We start from the raw sequence: 25,129 nt of genomic DNA, 5'->3' as shown, positions 1-25,129 counted from the left end.
AAGAATTTTAACCTTGGTGTTCTTAAATTTGTTTATCATTCTTCTAGCCTGGCTGGCATAATCATTGTTAATAATCTTGACCATGATGGTTGGGAGGAAGAAAAAAAGAAATTCGCTACATTCACTTACATTAATAAACAATCATACAGTTTGGCTAAACTATTTAGAAAACACAATATCCATGTATCCTTTTGAACAGACAATAATAATAATAATAATAATAATAATAATAATAATAATAATAATAATAATAATAATAATAATAATAAAAATAAAAATAATAATAATAATAATAATAATAATAATAATAATAATAATAATAATAATAATTTATTGTTCAATTCGAATAGCGTAAACACCAACAGTAGGTTCAGTAAATCAGGAGTATACAAACTGTCGTGCCAAGATTGCGGAAAAAAATATGTCGGACAGTCAGGTAGAAGTGTGGTGGTACGGTATAAAGAGCATGTCAATGCACGAAAACATTCTAGATACTCTGCAATGTGTGAACACATGCATGAAAGCAACCATCATTTCACAAATATTGAACGTGATATGACTTTATTACATTCATTAAGCAAAGGCAAACAAATTAATGCCCTAGAGAAATTAGAAATATACAAATTGCAAAAATTTGATAATGAGAACAACCTAAATGAACACATTGCAGAAGACAATCAGTTGTTTAAATTGGTAACCCAATACCCTAGTAAGAGGCCAAATGATGTTAAGCGTGTACGGGGGGGAAGTATGACTGTAGTATCAGGGACGGTTCCTTCCACCCCTTCTTCCATCCAACACGCAACCCAATGTAATTCTGTAACCAGTTGCCATACAACATCAGGTGCCTCAACATCTCTCTAACACATGCATGCCACACGTAATATTTACATCATCACACTGGTAAGGTTTAATATTTTTACCCCGTTGTATTCTCATTTGTTCATGTCGGAGCCTTTTGTTACTTTTTAATTCATTTCCTTTTTATAGACCATTTTAACCTATTTCCAACCTGGCTGCATAATACATCTATCAACCGAAGATAATGGCAGGACTCCAAGTTTTAACGCAATTTCATTTATTCTTGTACAAATCCAATTGAACTACGCAAGATAGTATTATAATTCCTAGGACACCGTAATTTCACATCATTATACGACGCTGTGTCCAATATTTTAATTTAAATAGACATCATTTTAACACTCATTAACGGTGGATATCGGCAGGACTTCAGGTTTTAATTAAATTTCATTCATCCTTAACTCAACATTTTTGAACTACGCAAGGCAACTTCTAGGACACTGTGAATTCATATCATCACAAGACGTTGTATTTAATTAGACTATATTGTGTTTTTAATTTGTACTTGACAAAATGGGATTTTAATTCTATGTTTGTACTATCCAAAATTTTTAAGTGTCACGTTGTCATACTCATTGTTTTGATTTTTAATGGGGGCACCCGTATTTTAGTCAGGTCTTATTGTATACTGAATTTTAATCCACTAGCTGAGGAAGAGAATGCATAATATTCTCGAAACATGTACTAGATGTTAAGGTGAAAGGTAAATAAATGAATTGTATTGACTAGGCGGACTATCTTCCAACATATTTACTGTACACTGCAATATGTTCTTCACGTAACCCCTACAGTTGCTGATATCCTATAGGTACTGTATGTGACTGACTACACTGCAATATCTTCTTCACGTAACCCCTACAGTTGCTGATATCCTATAGGTACTGTATGTGACTGACTACACTGCAATATGTTCCTAACGTACCGGGCGAGTTGGCCGTGCGCGTAGAGGTGCGCGGCTGTGAGCTTGCATCCGGGAGATAGTAGGTTCGAATCCCACTATCGGCAGCGCTGAAAATGGTTTTCCGTGGTTTCCCATTTTCACACCAGGCAAATGCTGGGGCTGTACCTTAATTAAGGCCACGGCCGATTCCTTCCAACTCCTCGGCCTTTTCCTCTCCCATCGTCGCCATAAGACCTATCTGTGTCGGTGCGACGTAAAGCCCCTAGCAAAAAAAAATGTTCCTAACGTCTACAGCTACTGATAGCCTATAGGTTGTTTCGTCTTCTTTATTCCTAGTGGTTTGAAGTCACGATAACTCATCGAACGTTTTCTGTAACAGAAGGATGGTAAAGGGTTAAGGACTGGGATGATATCGGCCGAGATATTAATTAAAATACACTACCAGTACTTGCCTGGAATTAAATGAGGAACCACAAAAATCTGTCCTCAGGGCTACTGACGATGAAATTGGAACCCACCATTCTCCGAATTAAAGTTTACAGCTATGCAAACCGAGCTGCGTGAACATTCACTAGGTGCCTATATTGAAAAATAGTGCCCTGAAAATCCAAAGCAAGTCCTACAAACAGCCTCGCCTTTCCATTGTCCAATTTTAGGCTTCTTCCTTCATTTAACGAAATTAATACTTGTTCCGGATCACTACATGAAATAGCACCGCATCGAAAAAATACCTACAGCAATTCATATCTGGTCACAGCAATAGATCAGTAATTACTGATCTGCATTTAGGGCAGTCACCCAGGTGGCAGATTCCTTATCTGTTGCTTTCCTAGCATTTCCTTAAATGATTTCAAAGAAATTGGAAATTTATTGAACATTTCCCATGGAAAGTTATTCCAATCCCTCACTCCCCTTCCTATAAATGAATATTTGCCCCAATTTGTCCTCTTGAATTCCAACTTTATCTTCATACTCTGATCGTTCCTACTTGTAAAGAAGCCACTCAAATTTATTTGTCTACTAATGTCACTCCACGCCATCTCTCCGCTGACAGCTCGGAACATTCCACTTACTCGAGCAGCTCGTCTTCTTTCTCCCAAGTCTTCTCAGCCCAAACTTTGCAACATTTTTGTAACGCTACTGCTTTGTCGGAAAACACCCAGAAAAAATCGAGCTGCGTTTCTTTGGATTTTTCCAGTTCTTGAATCAGGTAATCCTGGTAAGGGTCCAATACACTGGAACCATACTCTAGTTGGGGTCATACCAGCGACTTAATTGCCCTCTCCTGTACATTCTTACTACAGCCGCTAAACGCCATCATAACCATGTGCAGAGATCTGTACCCTTTATTTACAATCAAAGTTATGTGATTAGCCCAAGGAAGATCTTTCCTTATATTAACACCTAGATACTTACAATGATCCCCAAAAGGAACTTTCACCCCATCAACGCAGTAACTAAAACTGAGAGGACGTTTCCTATTTGTGAAACTCAAAACCTGGCTTTTAACCCAGTTTATCAACATACTATTTCCTGCTGTCTATCTCACAACATTATCAAGGCCACGTTGCAGTTGCTCACAATCTTTTAACTGCTTATTTATTACACTATAGAGAATAACATTCTTCTGCAAAAAGCCTTACCTCTGATTCCACTTCTTTACTCAAATCATTTATATATATAAGAAAACATAAAGGTCCAATAATACTGCCCTGAGGAGTTCCCTCTTAATTATTACAGGGTCAGATACAGCTTAGCCTACTCCAATTCTCTGATATCTATTTTCTGGAAATATAGCAACGCATTCAGTCACTTTTTGTCTTTTCCAATTGCACTCATTTTTGCCAGTAGTCTCTCATTATCCACCATATCAAATGCTTTAGACAGGACAATCGCAATACAGTCCATTTGACCTCCTGAATCCAAGATATCTGCTATATCTTGCTGGAATCCCACAAGTTGAGCTTCAGTGAATTAACCTTTCCTAAATCCGAACTTCCTTCTCTCGAACCACTTATTAATTTCACAAACATGTCTAATATAATTAGAAAGAATGCCTTCCCAAAGCTTTCATGCAACGCACGTCAAACTTACTGACCAGTAATTTTCAGCTTTATGTCTATCACCCTTTCCTTTATACACAGGGCCTACTAGAGCAACTCTCAATTCATTTGGAATAGCTCCTTCAAACAAACAATTATCAAATAAGTACTTCAGATATGGCACTATATCCCAACCCATTGTCTTTAGTACATACCCAGAAATCTTACCAATTCCAGCCACTTTTCTAGTTTACAACTTTTGTACCTTATTGTAAATGTCATTGATATCACATGTTAATTTTAATATATCACTAGAATTAGTCTCGTCCTCTATCTGGACATTATCCTTCTAACCAGCAATCTTTACATACTGCTGACTGAATACTTCTGCGCCTTGAAGGTTTACACATACACACTCCCCTTGTTCATTAATTATTCCTGGAATGTCCTTCTTGTTACATGTTTCCACCTTAAAATACCTATACATACCCTTCTATTTATCACTAAAATTTGTATGACTTCAATTATGCTTGCCATCATGTCATCCTTAGCTGCCTTCTTTACTAGATTCAATTTGCCAGTAAATTCCTTCAATTTCTCCTTATTTCCACAGCCATTTCTAACTCTATTTCTTTTCAATCTGCTCCTCCTTCTTAGCCTCTTTATTTCTGTATTACAATAACGTGGGTCTTTACCATTTCTTACCACCTTTAAAGTTTCAAACCTGTTTACACATTCCGCAACATTTGCTTTAAACCCATCCCAGGGTCTGTTTACACTTTTATTTACCGTTTTCCACCGATCATAGTTACTTTCTTTAAACTGCCTCATGCCTCCTTTATCAGCCATATGGTACTGCCTAATAGTCCTACTTTTAAGAAATTCCTTTCTAATACATGTATATTTAACTACGACAAAAACAGCTTCATGATCGCTAATACCATCCATTACTTCGGTTTCTCTATACAGCTCATCTGGTTTAACCAGCACCACATCCAGGATATTTTTCCCTCTAGTTGGTTCCATCACTTTCTGAATCAGCTGTCCTTCCCATATTAGCTTATTTGACATTTGTTGGTCATGTTTTCTGTCGTTTGCATTTCCTTCCCAATTGACATTCTGTAAATTAAGTCTCCCGCTACAATCACATTCCTTTCCATGTCGTTTCCCACATAGCTGATTAACTTATCAAATAATTCTGCATCCGCATCAGCGCTACCCTTTTCCGGTCTGTACACTCCAAAGACATCAAGTTGCCTATTATCTTTATAAATGAGCCTTACACCTAGAATTTCATGTTTCTCATCTTTAACTTTTCGTAGCTTACAAATTCTTCTTTCACCAGAATGAATACTCCCCCTCCCACCATTCCTATCCTACCTCTATGATACACTCTCCAGTTCCGTGAGAAAATTTCTGCATCCATTATATCATTCCATATATACTATATAACTCCGCCATGCCGGTTGCAAGCCCGGGGCCTCATCTCGCAAGTGATGAGGAAGGAGGAGCAGGAGGAGTATAAACCTCGTTAAAAAAACCAGGGTCCATCTGGCTCCGGATGGTAGCACCCTGTTATAGGGCCCCTAACTAGGGTGAGGAGGACCAACGGCTTGAAGGGTGGATGAGGATATGTCCCAACAGTTGGAAAGGCGGAGGAGTCTCTCTTCCTGGTAGTGGAAGCAGCACAGTGCAGGACTAAGGTGTCTACTGGACTGTCGATGAAAATTTACTGGCGTGGTCAAGAAGACTTGAATGGCAGTAAAACTGCGATGTGGAAGGCAACGGGAAACCACCACATTATTTTTCCTAGTATAGCAACCATGGATAGTACGAATTGTAACTTAGATACTACTGATCATGGTACTCGGACACCAAGATCCGGCAGGGGAGTAACTGAGGTATCCCAGGTCGTCAGCAAGCGAAAACCTCAGAAGTTTGGAGAAGGGATTAAAATAGGGACATGGAATACAAGAACAATGCTAAAAACAGGAAGACTAGAAGAACTCAAACGAATTATGGATGAAAACAAAATAGATATCATGGGATTATGTGAAACTAGATGGCCTGGCAAAGGTGATTTCCTCAGTGACCCATTCAGAATTGTGTACAGTGGAAATGAAAATGGTGGACAATATGGAGTAGCTGTAATATTAGGAAAGAAGTGGGCAAACAACGTGCTAAACACGTATCATGTTGATGATAGAATAATGATGGTGAAAATAGCTGCCAAACCAACAGATATGGTAATAATACAGGTATACTTCCCTACTACTGGACATGACGACGATGAAGTTGAGGAAATGTATCATAAAATAGAAGATATAATTAAACTAAACAAAGACAAAGATAACATAATCATAATGGGAGACTTCAATGCTGTGGTTGGCAGCAATATTACTAGAAAAGTTGCTGGCAGATTCGGTCTAGGACGAACAAATGATAGAGGAGAACGTATGATGGACTTCTGTGAAGAACAGGACATGATCATAATGAACACTGTATTTGACATGCCTAATAGAAGACGTTACACATGGAAGGATTTCGGAGATAATAACAGATACCAAATTGACTACATTCTAGTTAAGAGAAGGTATAGAAATCAGGTAACTTCATGCCACAGCTATCCTGGCTTAGACATCGACAGCGACCATGTCCCAGTATTAGCAAAATGTCGAATTAGGCTGAAGAAGTTTAGGAAACCAAGAAGCAACAAATGGATTCTAGAAAAGTTAAATGATCCATTAACACAAGTAGCATTCGAAGAAAAGACAGATACGATCATGTACAACAACTGCAACGAAACAGATTGGGACGCTGTCAAAGCTACACTTACAACGGCAGCAGTTGAAGTGCTAAGAAAAAAGACGCTTGAACCCAGGAAGAACTGGATGACCGAAGAAATACTAAATCTCATTCAGGAAAGAAACAAAGAACATCGGAAAAATACCCCAGAAGGAATGATAAACTATAAGAAACTGAAAAACTTACTTACACAGAAGTGCCGAGAGGCGAAAGAAAGATGGATGAATGACATTTGTAAAAGCATAGAACATGATATGAAAATCGGAAATGTTGACAGAGCATACAATCAAGTAAAAAGAACACAATTCAAGGCTAAAATGAAATCCAGTGTAATAAAAGATACGGAAAGAAGTCTGTTAATAGAAGATCAGGAGGTAATGAAGAGATGGAAAGAGTATTTGGAGGATCTATATAATGGGGAAGAAATTGACAATGTAGATGAGTACATAATAAAACAAGACCAGGTTTCACAAGATGAACTAGGTCCTCCCATAGTGAGAAGTGAATTCGAAACAGCACTGCAACAGCTGAAAAAGAACAAGGCTCCTGGACCAGACAAACTGCCTGCTGAACTGTGGAAAAACTCTGGAAAAAAGCTGAAGGATGAACTCTTCAAAATCATCCAGTACTGCTATGAAAATGGAGATATGTCAGTGGATTTTGTTGAAAGCAAAGCAGTACTTCTGCACAAAAAAGGAGATTCAACAGAATGCTCCAATTACAGAATACTAAGTCTTGTTTCACATGCAGCAAAATATTCACATGCATATTAAAAACAGAATCAAAATGAAAATTGAGCAGAATCTAGATGATGATCAGTTTGGGTTCAGGAAAGGAGTAGGAACAAGAGAAGCTATTACAGCACTTAAAACCATCTTGGAGAGAAGACTGGAGCTTAACAGAAATACATATATAGCTTTTGTAGACCTGGAAAAAGCTTTTGACAATGTTCATTGGAAAAGGCTGTTCAAAATTATGAAGGACATTCATTTGGACTGGAAAGACAGAAAAGCAATACTTAACCTCTACATCAATCAAAGAATAAACATCGAAAGTAATGATAAAGTATGCAAGGTGAGAATCAGGAAAGGAGTAAGACAGGGGTGTTCCTTATCACCATTTCTATTTAATCTGTACATTGAAGAGGCCATGAAAATTTTTAAATCCAAAACACCTGGCATTAAAATAAATGGAACAACTGTACACTGTATTAGATTTGCCGACGATATTGCACTTCTGGCTGACAATGAGAAGAACATGCAGATCATGCTCAACAAATTAACATCCATCTTCAAAGATTTCCAACTTAACATTAATGTAAATAAAACTAATGTTATGGTTGTAAGCAAATCTAAAATGAAGCCAGAGGCACAGCTAAGAATTGGAAATATTTTAATAAAACAGGTGCACAAGTTCTGCTACTTAGGACCAGTTATTACCGATCACAACAGATGCACTGTGGAAATAAAAAGAAGGATTTCCCTGTGTAAGAAAGCCTTTGAGGAGAAGAAGCAGCTCTTAACTAATAAATCCTTAAATACTGAACGAAAGAAATTATTTTTCAAAACGTTCATTTGGAGTGTGATGCTATACGGCTGTGAAGGATGGACTCTCTTGAAGGAGGACGTGAAACGACTAGAGGCAGTGGAAATGTGGCTATGGAGGAAGATGACTAGAACTAGCTGGATTGAGAAGAAAACTAATGAAGCAGTGCTTAGAGAAATAAACACCCAGAGACATTTAATAACAACGATAAAAAGGAGAAAAGCATCAGTTTTCGGTCACATTCTCCGGCATAATAACTTCATAAAGAACTTGTTCGAAGGCAAGGTGATGGGAAAGAAAGGCAGAGGGAAACCACGGAAGAAGATCATTGAAGAGGTAGTTGAGATGATGGGATGCCAAGGTTATGGAGAGATGAAAAGGATCGCAGAGTGAAGAGATCAATGGTTGCAGCGACAAGGCGAAGCCTTTAGATGATGATGATGATGATATATATATATATTTAATCCTATTCCTTTCTTTACAATACTTCTACAGTTCAACACTAACATTTTTATGTCATCCCTACTTGACTTCCAGATCTCTGTACCCTTTTCACCGCTTCCTAGACAACCCCGTTTCCCTGAATGTACCTCCCTATTACCCTTCCTAACAAATTTCCTAACTTATAAGTACCACTGGGGTTTAAGTGAAGGCCATCTGAGCGCAGATCCCTATCTCCTACCCACCCATCAGGATCTAGAAATTTCACTCCCAGTTTCCCACATACCCACTCCATAGTCTTATTTAAATCCCCAATCACCCTCCAGTCTGTATCGCTCCTACACAGTATTACACTGATGATAATCTCCGCTTCCTTAATCCTCACCCGTGCTGCATTTACCAGATCCACACATCCCCAAGTACGTTGGTACTTATATCAGCTTGCCTTACGTTGTTGGTACCAACGTTTAACACTAGCACCTTCTCCTTCCCCTCCTCCCACTCTTCTACTTTCCTCAACGTAATTGCTGGATATCACGCTACCCTGGTTCCCTTTCCTCCATACACTTTCCCCTCATGTCTAACGAAGGAATCCCCCATGACGAGAGCCTCAAACCCACCCACCTCATTTGATCACCTCGCCTCCCGGTCAGCCCTATCTTTCCTGATAGCTGCAGAAGCTACTTCCTCCTACCCTTTCTCCTTCCCATGAACCTGTTCCACCTGTCTTTTCCTATCCTCTACTCTACATTTCCCTTTCCTACCTTTTCCCTTCCTCCTACTTCCACACGTCTCAGCACCAGTTCCCTGCTCCTAATCTTCCCTCTGTTGTTCTGCCTGGAGTGACTCGTACCGATTTCGCACAGATACCTGTCCTGAATTCTGATCCTGAATAGTGCCCTTAGCCTGCAATCTCCTTCCCCTTAGAACATTAGACAACCTGTTCTCTACAACTCCCCCTTTTCTTCCTCTCCCTCTTGTACACCTACTGTAACCTGTACATTGTTTAAGGGAGGCTTATCTTCCTTCCTGTCTTCAGTGAGAAACATAATTATCTCCCTCAAACTCTCTAACTCCTCTCTCATTCCCCTCAATGCCTCGCCACACCCACAGTCCCTACACTTGTACTCCTTAGTCATTGTTTAAGGAAAAAATCAAAATAGAAGGAAAAATAAAATAACTTATGTGAAAAAAAATGAACGGAGGGAAATATTGTCCTGGATAGTACCTAAAGATCACACGACAATAGGTAATTAATGTACGACTACACTACAATACTACTTTGTAGAACTCTATTTTTATTCTACAACACCATAACAGTATAGAAACTGCTGTTAATTACCGAATACCTAAAGGAATACACAAGAATTACACAAATCTAAACTGCAATTAAGCCTATCCTAATTACAACAACAGAATTTTAGTACGAGAGTTTCTACGATACCTCTACTATACCGGTAATACACAAATAGTTTACAATAATAAAATAAGCACGCGAAATGCTAATAAGATATTATTCGTATACTACTGTACAGTACACTACAATAAGTTTAAACTATATTCAGACGTATCCTAATTACAATACCGGTACCGTATGTCACTACAAAATACAAACAGAAATCAAAATGTCAAGTTTGAAATTTGCAAGAACTACTGTACTCAAAGATTACCAACAAAGCTAAATGCTTAAACAGGTTATTATTAATACTATGTTCTAATAGATACACACGAAAGATACACACGAATATAGCAAGCAAGATACGGCACTATCTAAATATACTGTATCTGCACTACAATTCTCAGGTGAAATGTGGTTATATGAATTTTTACCGCTGGTGGATTACTATTATTTTCCCTACTACGCGGGACGGCGAATAAAAGTGTCCTTAAATACTGAAAAATAAGAGGTTGTCGACAATAATTTCTGTCAAATCTACGCCGGGGGCCTGTACTGCAATATTATTGGGATATAGGAATTTGATTATTAACTTTTACTCCATGAATAAACGAAGGTGGAAATTATATGCAAAGTATGCAGGGAACTATAAGACTACAAATGATCGGAATATAGTAATCAGCTGATATTGTATTTATTTTCACAACCACCATGTGCCTGTAGCAACAATCGTCAACAATTCTAATAGAATAGTCAACAATCCAAAAACTGTTAAGTACAGTACTTATCCAGTGAAATTTCCGTGTATTCTCTTTAACTTCTTTTCAAATCGAAGTTTACAGGCAAATCGTGTTATTTAATTTAATAAATTATTACTTTCGTGATAGTTTGAACGGATATCTATACGAAATATCGGAAAAGTTGCGGCGGAAGTTACTCCTTATGATAATCCACCTTTGTAAGTATTATACCAACGAACCTAATATTATTACCTAAAGTATTTCATAAACCTAAAATTCTAACAAGGTACACATAGCAAGCCTACTTAACGTAGAAAACGTAATCTACTGAACACCAAATGAATTACTTGTTATAAAATTGAAATAAATAACACTACTCCCAATTTCTACCAACAAGCACTAAACACCACTATATAAATTGCACTAAACGGAACACACACACATAAAATTTAAACAATTTCAATAGGTTTTAACTACGTTATCACTACAATAATGCAAGAGCTCTCTCAACAGCCAACCGTTCACACGCGCATCCAAATTGCAATGCTTCGAGGTTAAGGAATACGATCCCTGGGAATGTTAAAAGTCTTGCTTGTCTAAGACGGCTAAATCAGCCTACTGGACGTTCCTCCAGAATACATGCAGTTGACATGAACTAATGTAAGTGTGAATGTTTGAATGAAACCAAAAATTGCGTATTAAATTTTAAGTATCTTAGGCTGTCCCATGTACGTTTTTACTCTTCTCATTCAAGTCTATGCACTGTTCCTAGAAATAGATAACACATAAAATGGTTTTTAGTAAACTATGGTTGTAACATAGTAATATTCAGTTCATTTCATTTTACCTCATATTAAAAAAAGATTTACTTTAAGCTGGTTAATAGATAAAATTATTTACTTATTCATTTGATCATTTTCTGTTATTGTGTACTCCCTAACCACCATATGCTTTTTTCATCAATAGTAATTTTTAATAGCAGCCTACCTACCGTAATTGATTATCATGATAGGTTGAATTAATGCTCTAAAAGTCTAAAAATTGAAATTGTATGTGGTGAAGTGTAAGCGAGGGCCAAGAGACCCATCTTCACCATTTTATAAATGAATAAATAAATAATGGTGTGGGTTACTGTAGTCACGTCCTAGTCCGTGAACCATGAGAGTGGCCTAGTAAGTGGTCCTGAGAGTCGGGATACCAGTTGCTATGGAATTGGAGTGGGCATCTCGGAAATATACTGTGTAATGGCCCTCCTTGTGCTCAGGCGGCTAGGACTATACAATTCACGGCTGGTCCATATCCCGTTAGAGGAGAGATCTTCACTTAGACTATGTGCAAGTAGGGTAGCATCCTGCTTCATGAATTTACAGAGCTCAGAACATTTTAAGCAAGCCTCGGACCCATGGGAGTAATGGAGTCCCACTCCCATTTGACAGGCGAGGGACTCCTTGGAAACAACTTGGCGAACGAAATGGAATTCGATGGGGAGCTATCAATATTAATGGGGCTTATGGGAAAAATAAAGCAGAGTATCTTTAAAGTATCTTTAAATCGTTAGAAACTGAGTCTAACCATCGTCGTTTTGGTCTACCTCTACTTCTCTTACCCTCCAAAACCGCGTCCATTACCGGGCGAGTTGGCCGTGCGCGTAGAGGCGCGCGGCTGTGAGCTTGCATCCGGGAGATAGTAGGTTCGAATCCCACTATCGGCAGCCCTGAAGATGGTTTTCCGTGGTTTCCCATTTTCACACCAGGCAAATGCTGGGGTTGTACCTTAATTAAGGCCACGGCCGCTTCCTTCCAACTCCTAGGCCTTTCCTATCCCATCGTCGCCATAAGACCTATCTGTGTCGGTGCGACGTAAAGCCCCTAGCAAAAAAAAAAAACCGCGTCCATTAGTCTCCTAGGTAACCTATCCTCCTCCATTCGCCTCTCATGACCCACCACCGAAGCCGGTTTATGCGTACGGCTTCATCTATCGTGTTCATTCCTAAATTAGCCTTTATCGCCTCGTTCCGATTACCCTCCTGTCATTGTTCCCACCTGATTGTACCAGCAATCATTCTCGCTACTTTCATGTCTTTTACTTCTAACTTATGAATAAGATATCTGAGTCCACCCAGCTTTCGCTCCCGTAAAGCAAAGTTGCTCTGAAAACAGACCGATGTAAAGATAGTTTAGTCTGGAAGCTGACTTCTTCTTACAGAATACTGTTGATTACAACTGCGAGCTCACTGCATTAGCTTTACTACACCTTGATTCAATCTCACTTTACTATAATACCATGGTAGGAGAACACACAACCTAAATACTTGAACTTATCGACCTGTTCTAGCTTTGTATCACCAATCTGACATTCAATTCTGTTGTATTTCTTACCTGCTGACATCAATTTTGTCTTCGAAAGGCTAATTTTCATACCACACACTGTAGCGTACCCAGGGGTAAGGACCCTCTAGGACGATGCCTCCATTTCCTGATTAAACATCCGACTAACTCAGGTGGGGTAGAGATGTGGATAAGTTGTCGCAGGTAAGTCTAAAAGTCGAAGTTTATAACTTATCTCTAAGTGTTATGACAGGAGAAACACTGATATGGGGTAAGATGAGTTTATTACATAAAGTAACCCGAATCATACTAGAACTATAAATAAAAATCAAATTAACAAACGACATGAAACTGAGATTGAAATTAAATTGAAATCAGGCAATTTGAATGTGGAAAACAAACATTAATCACTCAAAACATATATAATAAGAAATGAAATTCCAATTACAAATTTTAATATTGTTCATTTTCGGAATGACTCCACATTATAGTCCAACGTTCCTGTTCACATGGAGTAACACCATTGTAAGAATCACAATTATACGGATTGATGTTCGTAAAAGTTGCCGCGATAAGCGCATTTAAACGTGATTTAAAATTTGACGAATTGGGACATGACGATATGAACTACGAAAAATACTAGTGGCGTTTCCCTACGCTATATTTACAATAATCAAAACAAGCTAAAAGAACCCAAGTATTTACATTATAACAGGTGGGAGGAAAACTTACACAATACACTGACTCAACGTGAAACGCGGTTCACCAAAAAATCTAGTAAGGACTAGATTTGCCATAACCATCCACTCAGCACTCGTGCTGTTCCCCATTAATCAACAAGACAACAAATCAAAATCACAATGAAATCACATAAATACACAATCCTGTAAGAGAAAACAAACAATGTAATTCAATAAACACATGGAAAGCAACGGGCAATCATCGCGTTCATCTTGGTGCATTGGCGCGCCGGTTAGCGCCCTTCGTCAATTACACATTTCCTGCTTGGCAGTGAGCTGAAAAGAAAAAACTCCAGACTACTCTTGGAAATTGGTCACTGTTTTGCCAAGATTATATCGTGGAAATTGCTCCTCACTTCACAACTACTGTATAACCTTGGCTGATAAGCTGACCTGCATAGCGAGCTAATATTTCAACAACTGCTCGGAGATTCACACACAAGAACATACATATTGCCAACATGCTACTATATCTCAACACACTTGTAATATTCACTGGCCTGACATTTACTTCACGGCAATTCTAATTCCCAATGAAAATTAAAACCTACAACCTGTTTTCCAGTCATTGACCGGGTCAGGGATGGAATGAATGAAGCAGATATAGGCTATTAGTACGATGGAGTCGGCACTCCCAAAGTGATTTATTAATGGCTGATAGATGCTATGAAATGAGAATGGAGAGTGTTGCTGGAATGAAAGTTGACAGGGAAAACCGGAGTACCCGGAGAAAAACCTGTCCCGCCTCCGCTTTGTCCAGCACAAATCTCACATCGAGTGACGAGGATTTGAACCACGGTATCCAGCGGTGAGAGGCCGACGCTCTGCCGTCTGAGCCACGGAGCCTCTAATTCTCAATAATATTCCTCAATACATTCACAGGCCTATTCCCGCTTCACATAATTCTCATAACATTTCCGGGCATGCACTCTGCCTGCATCATTATACATATTTCAGCATGCACTAAATTCTCATGGATATCCTGTTATCTCGTCAGCCTTTTTCATTACAAATCAGGGTTCGATTTCCTTACTAATCATTGTTCAAAACAGTTTCCAACCCACATTAAAAGAACCTATTGTAATCAACGGTGCACGTACAGCTCCACAGGTCTCACAGTACCTGTAATGCATGCAGCAAGCATCCTATCCGTCATAAATTTCTCTAACTAAATAAAGAAAATGTAGTCTCGACGCTGCGAGTGTGTAACTCGAGAGGTTGATGATTTTGGCAGTCTAACCCTTCTATTTCTATCAAACAAAAATACAAGAATAACCTTAAGCCCGATAACGTGCATAATTTATACAAATAAAATCCAAATAAATCCTAACATTTCCCTCAATATCCCATCTAGCTAATTATAAAGTAAAAGAAATAAAGAGAACACATGCAATCCCGACCTATCCATAATTACAACATCACAAATATAAAATGAACACATGCCGTCAGGCGAAAATTATACTAAAGAAAATCCATAATTAAAGCCTCGCTAGTATTAATCGGAATTCATAAACATGCCATTTAAACATAAAACATGCGTCTTATCTTGGCAACTCCCAGGGCATATGTAGCAGATCACATTCCCGCTACTATGAGGATCTACTCCATGGTTACTGGGGTTTCAATACGTGGATCCAATCTTCTTTCTTCTATAGGTGATGCCATCTTCTTGAAGTTAGTTCCTGTATCACAGCAACACACAAGATTCTGGTTAGTATTTCTTCACCGCTCTCCGTACACGTTGCACCGAACAAACCCTCTGTTAGCTGTAATTAAAGGTCAACGTGAAGAAAATGACACCAACCACACGTTCACAATATACAGTAAATCTTAGGGTTTTAAACACAGTCACAAGAGCGGCTCGATACGAATAGTCTCTCGCGAAATGCGACCGGCCCAAAAATAATCCACGGATGCACGTCTCTCACTCGATTACCAGCCTGCGGCTGATATTAATGTCTGTTCTTTTAATAAATCAACTTGCGACATAGCGCACTCGGCGAATTATAACTGCACCCAGTTTACGTAACACTGTTCACAAGAAAGAAATTCACTGTCTTGGGTCGGTATGACCGTACAACAACGTTAGACTCCTGCCCACGTGGCACAATTTACGCGTCCCGCGCACACTGTAGTATGACACTGATGCTTACTTCTTGACAACACACAGATAAAGGAGGAGTACGGAGCTATGCACACTTCAAGACAACACACCCATAAGGAGGGAGGCTCTCAACAGGTGGGGTACATAAGTAACTGAGCAGACGCCGTTCTGGCTAGGGGATTCCGTGGATATTCAAATACTCAGCCAAACAGAGCTCTTGTTAAACACAGTATTTCTGTAATTTACTAAAATTAATATCATATGCACTCATGATAACCAGATTACGGCTCAGACAATTGTTTCATTCGCCAAGTTGTTTCCAAGGAGTCCCTCACGTGTCAAAAATGAGTGGGATTCCGTTACTCCCATAGGTCCGAGGTTTGCTTAAAATGTTCTGAGCTCGGGAAATTCATGAAGCAGGATTCTACCCTACTTACACATAGTCCAAGTGAGGATCTCTCCTCTAATGGGTTATGGACCCCCGGTGGATTGTATAGTCCTAGCCGCCTGAGCACATGAAATGCCCTGACTCCGAATATGTCTGAGATACAAACTCCCATTCCATAGCAACTGGTATCCCGACTTTCAGGACTACTTACTAGGCCACTCAGCCGTTGCTCATGGTTCACGAACTAGGAAGTGACTAGAGTAACCCACACCATAAATAAATAAATAAATAAATAAATAAATAAATAAATAAATAAATAAATAAATAAATAAATAAATACATAAATATATTGCCGTGGCCGTCATTTTAGAAAGGATAGACAATCGAAGTAGGAAATTCTTAGCTAAGTCTATACGGTCATGGTTAAGTACTTGCAGATTGTGTATAGGCCTGTTTTGTATAACACAAGAGAAGACGCGAAAGGTGGTCAGACGTTCGATCTCGGACAACGGTGGCTTTCGCCGGTTATACCGAGAGTGGTGTCTCCGGGGACTATCTTCACTTCCGCTGAAAAATGCCATTATAAGGAAAAACCTCACATCGACAAATTGAGTATTAAAGAGTAATTTTCAATTCGAAGGATATACTAAATTAAAGGCCCGTTGACTCTTAATTTCAATTAAAAAGCACGAAATCACATTTTAGTAAAATCATTGACTACTTACATACCAGGTTTCAGTGCCTGACGAACTGGAGATGAAAGAAAGAACGTTAGGTCTTCATAGAAGAAAGTTGTTAACCTACATATTTTAAGCAAACATTTTAACCCACCTAATTGTTCAATGTAGACTTAATCTTATGCTAAGGCGGAAAAAGTAAGTATGGAACTTATTTTAAATATTTAACACATCTTTCTGAGTTGGAAGGTAATTTTATAATTTTGTCATAATAGAGTACATTGTAGATTGTTATATTTTTAAGCTTTCAGCCTGAATGCCTCCGTGAATTTATTACACTCCTCCACAATCCTCTGTTTGTAACGAGTTCTGTGGCCTCATTTAGTTCCATACCTCTTATTTTTAAATCATTAGAAACTGAGTCTAACCTTCGTCCTCTTGGTCTCCGTCTACTTCCCTTACCCTAGGTAACCTATCTTCCTCCATTCACCTCACATGATCCCACCACCGAAGGTGATTTATATGTACAGCTTCATCGATATAGTTCATTCCTAACCTAGCCTTCATATCCACAATCCTAGTATCCTCCTGCCATTGTTCCCATCTATTTGTACCATTGATCATTCTCACTAATTTTACATCTGTTGCTTCTAACTTATGAATAAGATGTCCTGAGTCACTCCCGTACAGTGAAGAGAGTTTCGGTAAAGTTATGCTTCTGAACAGGGTAACATTTGCTCTTCAACTGCTGGGCGGTCTGAAGTGCGGCAAGAATTTAAGGGCACCCAAATGTCAAACCTGTACGACTTTGTAGAAACTCTTGTTCCAAGACTATCAAACGTTGGTCACATTTCAACAACAACTACGGCAAAATACAGAGTTTATATCTACTATCAATCTCATCAACGAGGATTCAAATAGTAACTGATCACTTTTAAGAATTCAATTTTCCACCAGAATGATGGGTACAAGTTTCATCGTGCAATGCTAGTACCTACAATAAGGCCTCATCAAGAGTATCTAGAACGTATTTTACCCCATTAGAAAGGATTCTCGAAAAAACATCTCCCTCAAGATTTTGGATGAGTTCATTGGCACACCACTTATATTTTCCCAAACAAAACCGTACGGCACTTAACGCCCTTGAAAGGGCCTTGGGCTGCCCAGCGATCGCTGCTCAGCCTGAAAGCCTGCAGATTACGAGGGGTCGTGTGGTCAGCAGGACGCATCCTCTCGGCCGTTATTCTGGGCTTTCGAGATCGGTACTTATATTTTAGGGAAATAAATTCGTTTAGGGAGTCTTCCTTAAAAAATTCAGACAGTCAAAGCCGTATACTGAAATGGATTCTACAAGATGTTAGGGTTGCTGAGAAAAGTGTACCTAAAAGCTGGAGGATGCCACTTTAGCTGACATCTGACAGTGGTGGCATCGGCAGATAGATAGATAGATAACTAGATAGATAGATAGATAGATAGATAGATAGATAGATAGATAGATAAATAGATAGATCATTTTAACTGGTAAAGTTAGGTACACGTGTTCCTGTCTTACACTTAAGTAGCGAATACATGAGTAATATAAAATAAAAACTGAAACAAATTAATATGCTAGTGTGCTATCTTACTGTACATAAAATATTCTAATATGTATTTTAATATACTATTTTAATATAGTATTTTAATATAGTATTTTAATATAGTACTGCACAGTACAAAGTAAATGAACATTTTTGCTTTCTAAGTAAAACACAGTAATATAATACCTACGAAGACATAACAATACGATAAATTTCAATAATAATAATAATAATAATAATAATAATAATAATAATAATAATAATAATAATAATAATAATAATAATATACAGATAACTGTACTATTACTTACAGTTAATTTTAAATAACCAGACACTTATCACTTGAGAAAAGTTTTTATAACCATGTTACGACCGTGGGCGAAAAATATTACAAATTATGGATCGGCAGAAGGAAAACTAGACAGGCAGCCACAGCTGAGTACTGCCACTGCTCTATTTCTTAGTGTTAATAACGGTCACGATGAATATATGATAATAATAGTAATGCGAAGAAGAAGAAACTGTCGTTTACGAGCTCATCCCATGGAGATATTTTGAGCACACTCGTTTAATTCTTCCGCGGTTTGATATCAGTATGACTCCTGCAGAAGGAAGTTGTATTCACTGCCAACCACAGTAGCAAAGCAATTGTTATATGTTGAGGAATTATGCTTGGGAATAGCGAGCAATGTGCTACTGCGTCGTACAGGTAGCTTGGGGAAAAGGTAAACTCATGTCCTCGTGCAGCTCTCTTCAGGCTGTATGTACCAGCCCGCCAGCCACTCTTAAATTCCTGGCAGTACCGGGAACAGAACTCAGGCCTGCGAGGACGGCAGCTAATAACATTGAAGTTTGGGGACTGTAACGTAAGGATTTGGTGCAGTGAAGTCAAGGTAAGCTACGTGCGTCTGCCTTCGAAGCGTAACAATCCAAGGTCAACATAAGACTGGGTAATATGATCTGATAATTTCAAATTGCATATGAATCTTACACATTCTTCCTGTGTACGCTGTAGTTCGGTTTCCCCGTCTCTGTGTTCTACGTCCCAATAGACGAATATTGGAAGAACAAGGGTTTCGACTAGTTTCTTCTTTAAACCGAACATAAAAATAAATTTGAAATTGTTTAAAATGTGTAACGTGGCGGAAACTCGTCTACTCACAGATATTGTGTGTTCGAGCACTAGAGGCGCTGATCAGTGGCTACTTCCAAGTATTTTACGCCCTGGCAGAAAGGGCAAAACTTGGTTTTGATTCGTACGTGAGGGGTGGACATGCGGTAATAGCTTGAAGTGAGTCTTGGGTTGGCAATTGCTATGGTTTGGGATTTTTTCACTTTTAACAGGAGACCATGCAATGAAAACCATTTATTTACGGCCTCCAGATTCGTGTTTATTTGCTCGATTGCTGTCGCAATGTCTGTTGGTTTACGTGGATGTACAATTGTAGCCCATCAGCGTAATTGTGACATTTACAATGTGTCAGTTGTTTAGCTAGGTCGTTGATGAAGACTAAAAAAAAAGCAAGGCGAATGGAGGAGGAAAGTAATGGATGTACAGGGATACGAAGACAAGGATGGTTAGAGATAGTTTTTATGTTTTAATGATGAGAGGTCACAGAGCTACTTCCAAATAGCGGGTTGTGGAGACGATTAAAGGCTGAAGAGTTAGTGCAGTACTCAGTTTGCTTCGTTCCATCGTGACCAGCTTGAATGCCGGATGCCAGTTCAATCGCAATCCACCAGACTGAGAGCTAAAATTCCAGCCCGTCCGGGAATCAAACCTTGTCTATGAACCGAAGTGCAGTATGCTGATCATTCAGCCAGGGAGTCGTACACATGTAAAAGCTAGCCTTTGTTGTTTGAGTCATCAGTCTATGGACTGGTTTGATGCAGCTCTCGATGTTACCCTATCCTGTTCTAACTTTTCATTTCTATGTAACCACTACATCCCACATCTACGCTAACCTGTTTGTCATATTCATGCCTTGGTCCAACTCTACCGTTCTTACCACCTACACTTCCATCCAATGGACAGAAACAAGCCCTGGATGTCTCAAGATGTGTCCTAACATTCCATTTCTTGTCTATCTAATTTAGTCAAATCGATCTCCTCTCACCAATTCGATTCAGTACTTCTACATTTGTGATTCAATGTATCCATCTCACTTTCAGCTGTTTTCTGTAACACCACATTCCAGAAGGCTCTATTCTCTTTCTTTCTTCCTGAGCTCCTCATCGTCCATGTTTCACTTCTGTACAATGCCACGCTCCAGACGGATGTCTTCAAAAATATCTTTCAAACTCTTATATCAATCTTCGAAGTGAGCACATTTCTTTTCCATGTCCTCTTTACTTCTGCCATCATTAGTTCTTCTACTGCCCGAGTAAAATAGAAATACTTAAGTTTTGTGTGGATTTAGAATGTTAGACTAGTAGTATTTCTTCTACCGAGCTCGATAGCTGCAGTCGCTTAAGTGCGGCCAGTATCCAGTATTCGGGAGATAGTAGGTTCGAACCCCACTGTCGGCAACCCTAAAAATGGTTTTCCGTGGTTTCCCATTTTCACACCAGGCAAATGCTGGGGCTGTACCTTAATTAAGGCCACGGCCACTTCCTTCCCACTCCTAGCCCTTTCTTGTCCCATCGTCGCCGTAAGAACTATCTGTGTCGGTGCGACGTAAAACAACTAGCAAAAAAAAAATGTATTTCTTCTAACATCTTCTTTCTATGGAATTGCTTGTTGCACACTTGTTGTTGTAGTTGTTGTTGTTATTGTTGGGCAATTGTGTTTGAACTTTATTATTACACTACTGTAAGTAATCAATGCCACCGGATATTTCCCAATTGCGATGTATTTTTAATAATAGTAATAATAATCATAATAACTGCCTTTAAGCCTTCATTTCCTAATCTAATATTTCCTGCATCACCTGACTTCGTTCGACCGCACTCCATTACTTTCTCTTGTGTTCCTTCTGCGAGCCTGTTCATTCTATTCATCAATTTCTTCAGAATTTCTGTAGTCTCTCCATTACTCCATAATAACTATGTCACTCCAGCAACTCCTCGAACCAGCTGCGAGGTACATATAATCATGCGAGGGCCATATTGTAGCAATAATGTCGTCTAGAACGGTTTGTACATTAAAGTATTAGTATTTTCTTTTCAGTTCCTCGTCTAAAGTAAATTCGTGGAGTTTTAGCGGTGTTAATGGACGAGCTCAGTGGCTGCCATGTGTTCTTGTGAGAGCTGTCGCTGCTGTACAAACCATATTTCAAGCTGAAGGGAGTGGTTAAGAGGAGGGAATGCCAGATGCGAAAAATGAATACAAAGTTCAAAGACTTCTCGCTTCTGATGTACGAGCGTGTATGTGAATGAAGCATTTCAATCAGTTCACGCAGGTTTGACAGTTTGGGGGCAGAGATTTTTTAAACACTTTCAGAAGTTCAAGACAACCCTAAAAGGAGACATTTCTGAGAGCGAAGAAGAGCGAGGAGGGACATGATAGGGGTGAGCTTGGAATAACCCTACTGACAAAAACAAACTTTATTCAAAGGAAACTCACAAAGTTTTAGCAGCGGGGTTGGGGGAGCGGTGTAGTACGGGCACATGTAAGAGACGATGTTTTCGTTCTCACACTTAAAAACTGAGTTCTTAGAACGCCTGCAAGTCAAGCGGATTTCTTTAATGGAATTCAAGACAAAAGTTTTATTGAATGACTACCAGAGAAAGAAATATTAAAAATAAAGGGAAGTTATAAAAATGTAATATGAATGAAGAAAAACTGTGTTCTTTAAGGCAGCAATAAGAGCAGTCTGGCTCTGCCTTCGCATTCCATTATGACTACTTATATTAAGGCGTGCAGACGCTCTGTGCTGAGGCAAGCCGCGCCAATAATAATAATAATAATAATAATAATAATAATAATAATAATAATAATAATAATAATAATAATAATATGAGATGGAAATGGCGTATGGCTTTTAGTGCCGGGAGTGTCCGAGGATAAGTTCGGCTCGCCAGATGCAGGTCTTTTGATTTGACTCCCGTAGGCGACCTGCGCGTCGTGATGAGGATGAAATGATAATGAAGACGACACATACACCCAGCCCCCATGTCAGCGAAATTAACCAATTATGGTTAAAATTCCCGACCCCGCCGGGATTCGAACCCGGTACTCCTGTGGCCTAAGGCCAGCGCGCTAACCATTTAGCCATGGAACCGGACATAATAATAATAATAATAATAATAATAATAATTTTTATATTATGAACTTTTATGCCTTTCAGAGGTCAGTATGCAAGTCTGTGTGAATTAACTGAGCAGCTTCACAATCCTCTAGTTATTAGCAGCGATGTGTCCTCATTTACTTTCATCCCTCATCAAGTCACTAAAAACTGGAGCTAACCTCAGTATCTCTCTCCTTCTCTCACTCTCTACGACCAAATCCATTATTCTCTTAGGTAATTTAGTCTTCTCCATTTGCCTCACATGGTTGGCCGTGCGGTTAGGGGCGTGCAGCTGTGAGCTTGCATCCGGGAGATAGTCGGTTCGAACCCCACATTCGGCAGCCCTGAAGATGGTTTTCTGTGGTTTCCCATTTTCACACCAGGCAAATGCTGGGGCTGTATCTGAATTAAGGCCACGGTCGGTTTCCTCCCACTCCTAGGCCTTTCCTATCCCATCGTCGCCATAAGACCTATCTGTGTCTGTGCGACGTAAACCAAGCTGTAATAATAATTGCCTCACATGACTCTTCCACTATCTGCACAGCTTCGTCCATCGAGCTTTTATCTCCTCATTCAGTGTACCCTCCTGGCATTGTTTCCACCTGCTCATGCAAGTAAGCACACTCACTACTTTCATGTCTGCTAGCGTCTCATAATTAACGCCCTGATTTCCATGCACAATCAAATTTCAAAATATGCATGCATTCATGCCCTATCATATGGCAAAACATGCACTATCAAAATTCAGGTCATTTCGAAACATCGTACAATAAGTAGCGTAATTTCTCCAAATTGTCTTGATTTAAGCTCATCCGTTTATCTGGCAGCATATTCTTAAACACAGAAAATGATCTTTCTAAGTCTCAAGAAGTGACAGGTGCATTCTAAAATGAAGATATCTGGGACAAAGTGAGGACAAATTGTACGTCTTTTTGCAATTTCACCACAATACGTTTTATATAAGCTTGATGAATGCGAATACAGGATTTGAACGGATCACTTTGTTCGACGTGTCTCTAGCTGCCGTGCGATGATTGCAGACAGACTTGAATGTCCTCAATAACTGGTGCGATAACGAGTGAGAGTTCCGGGTAGGAAATTACAGGATAACATGGGAAGAGGGTTCAGTTCAAAACCGTGGTTTGTAAGCTGCTATCTCAGTAACGTGGCGTCACAGAAGTGTTTGTTCGTTTAAGATAGACGAACAAATGATCCGTCAATGAGTAATGCACAATGTAAGCTTCATTTTATAGCAATATATAACTGGGACACCTTATTCCTAAGATCGACGTGAGGACTTCCGGCTTACGTCAATGATCACTCAAGCAACAGATAAGAAAATGCTTGGTTAATTAGATTATAGGACTCAACTGTATGCACTAATTTTGGTTGCCACATAGGTGTCTTGATTGCGGACACACCATTAGTAATCTCGATGTGCTTATTTTCTACAGATAAGCTTTCGTGAAAGAACGTATCTATATTGTACTTTTATTACTTTTTCTTTGCTGGTTTGCTTTACGTCGCACCGACACAGATAGGTCTTGTGGCGATGATGGGATAGCAAAGACCTAGGAATGGGAAGGAAGCGCCCGTGGCCTTAATTAAGGTACAGCCTCAGCATTTGCCTGGTGTGAAAATGGGATAACGGAAAACCATTTTCAGCCCTGCTGACAGTGGGATTCGAACCCACTATCTCCCGGATGCGAGCTCACAGTTGCGCGCCCCTAACCGCAAGGCCAACTCGCTCGGTAAAAATTAAATTGGATCACAAATAGTAAATATAATGTATTTGAATATAATTTAATACAAATAAAGTTTAAATGAATCAGATTTGAAACTTAATCGACAGGTATATATATTAAAATTTTTAAAATCTGTTAAGAGTAAGTTCTGTTACATACCTATAGTAAATAATTTTCCTTTGCACTCCTTCATTTTCTCCTTCAAACAAATCCATGTGGTAACACCACTTTCACTAATTCTAAACTGTCTGTAACTATAACCATGCAATAGGGCACATGGCTTACCTTTCTCCGTCTCAATGAATTCCATATTAGCACAACGATTAATGAGCAGAAACAAGCAAACCAACTAAAAACTCAACACAGTGGTAGAGCTAACGTTCTGTATGACATCTAGAGCAGAACTGGATTGGTAAGACGGGTAGAAAACCCTGGGACGAGCTGGCACTCTTCCCAAATATTTTGTGTCCGCAATCGCGACTGGTAATGAGGTGTCCGCAACCGACACTGTCCGCAATCAACACAGCTCCGTAACATAGGATGCCAGGAATACATTCTCTCCGTGTCTCAATAACAGACATACTGTACAACGTGGAGAAATGATCCCAAAT

This window comes from Anabrus simplex, chromosome 2 (genome assembly GCF_040414725.1).
Source record: "Anabrus simplex isolate iqAnaSimp1 chromosome 2, ASM4041472v1, whole genome shotgun sequence".
Classification (NCBI taxonomy): domain Eukaryota; kingdom Metazoa; phylum Arthropoda; class Insecta; order Orthoptera; family Tettigoniidae; genus Anabrus; species Anabrus simplex.
The sequence above is the reverse complement of the archived record's forward strand: the minus strand, read 5'-3'. Positions refer to the sequence as shown.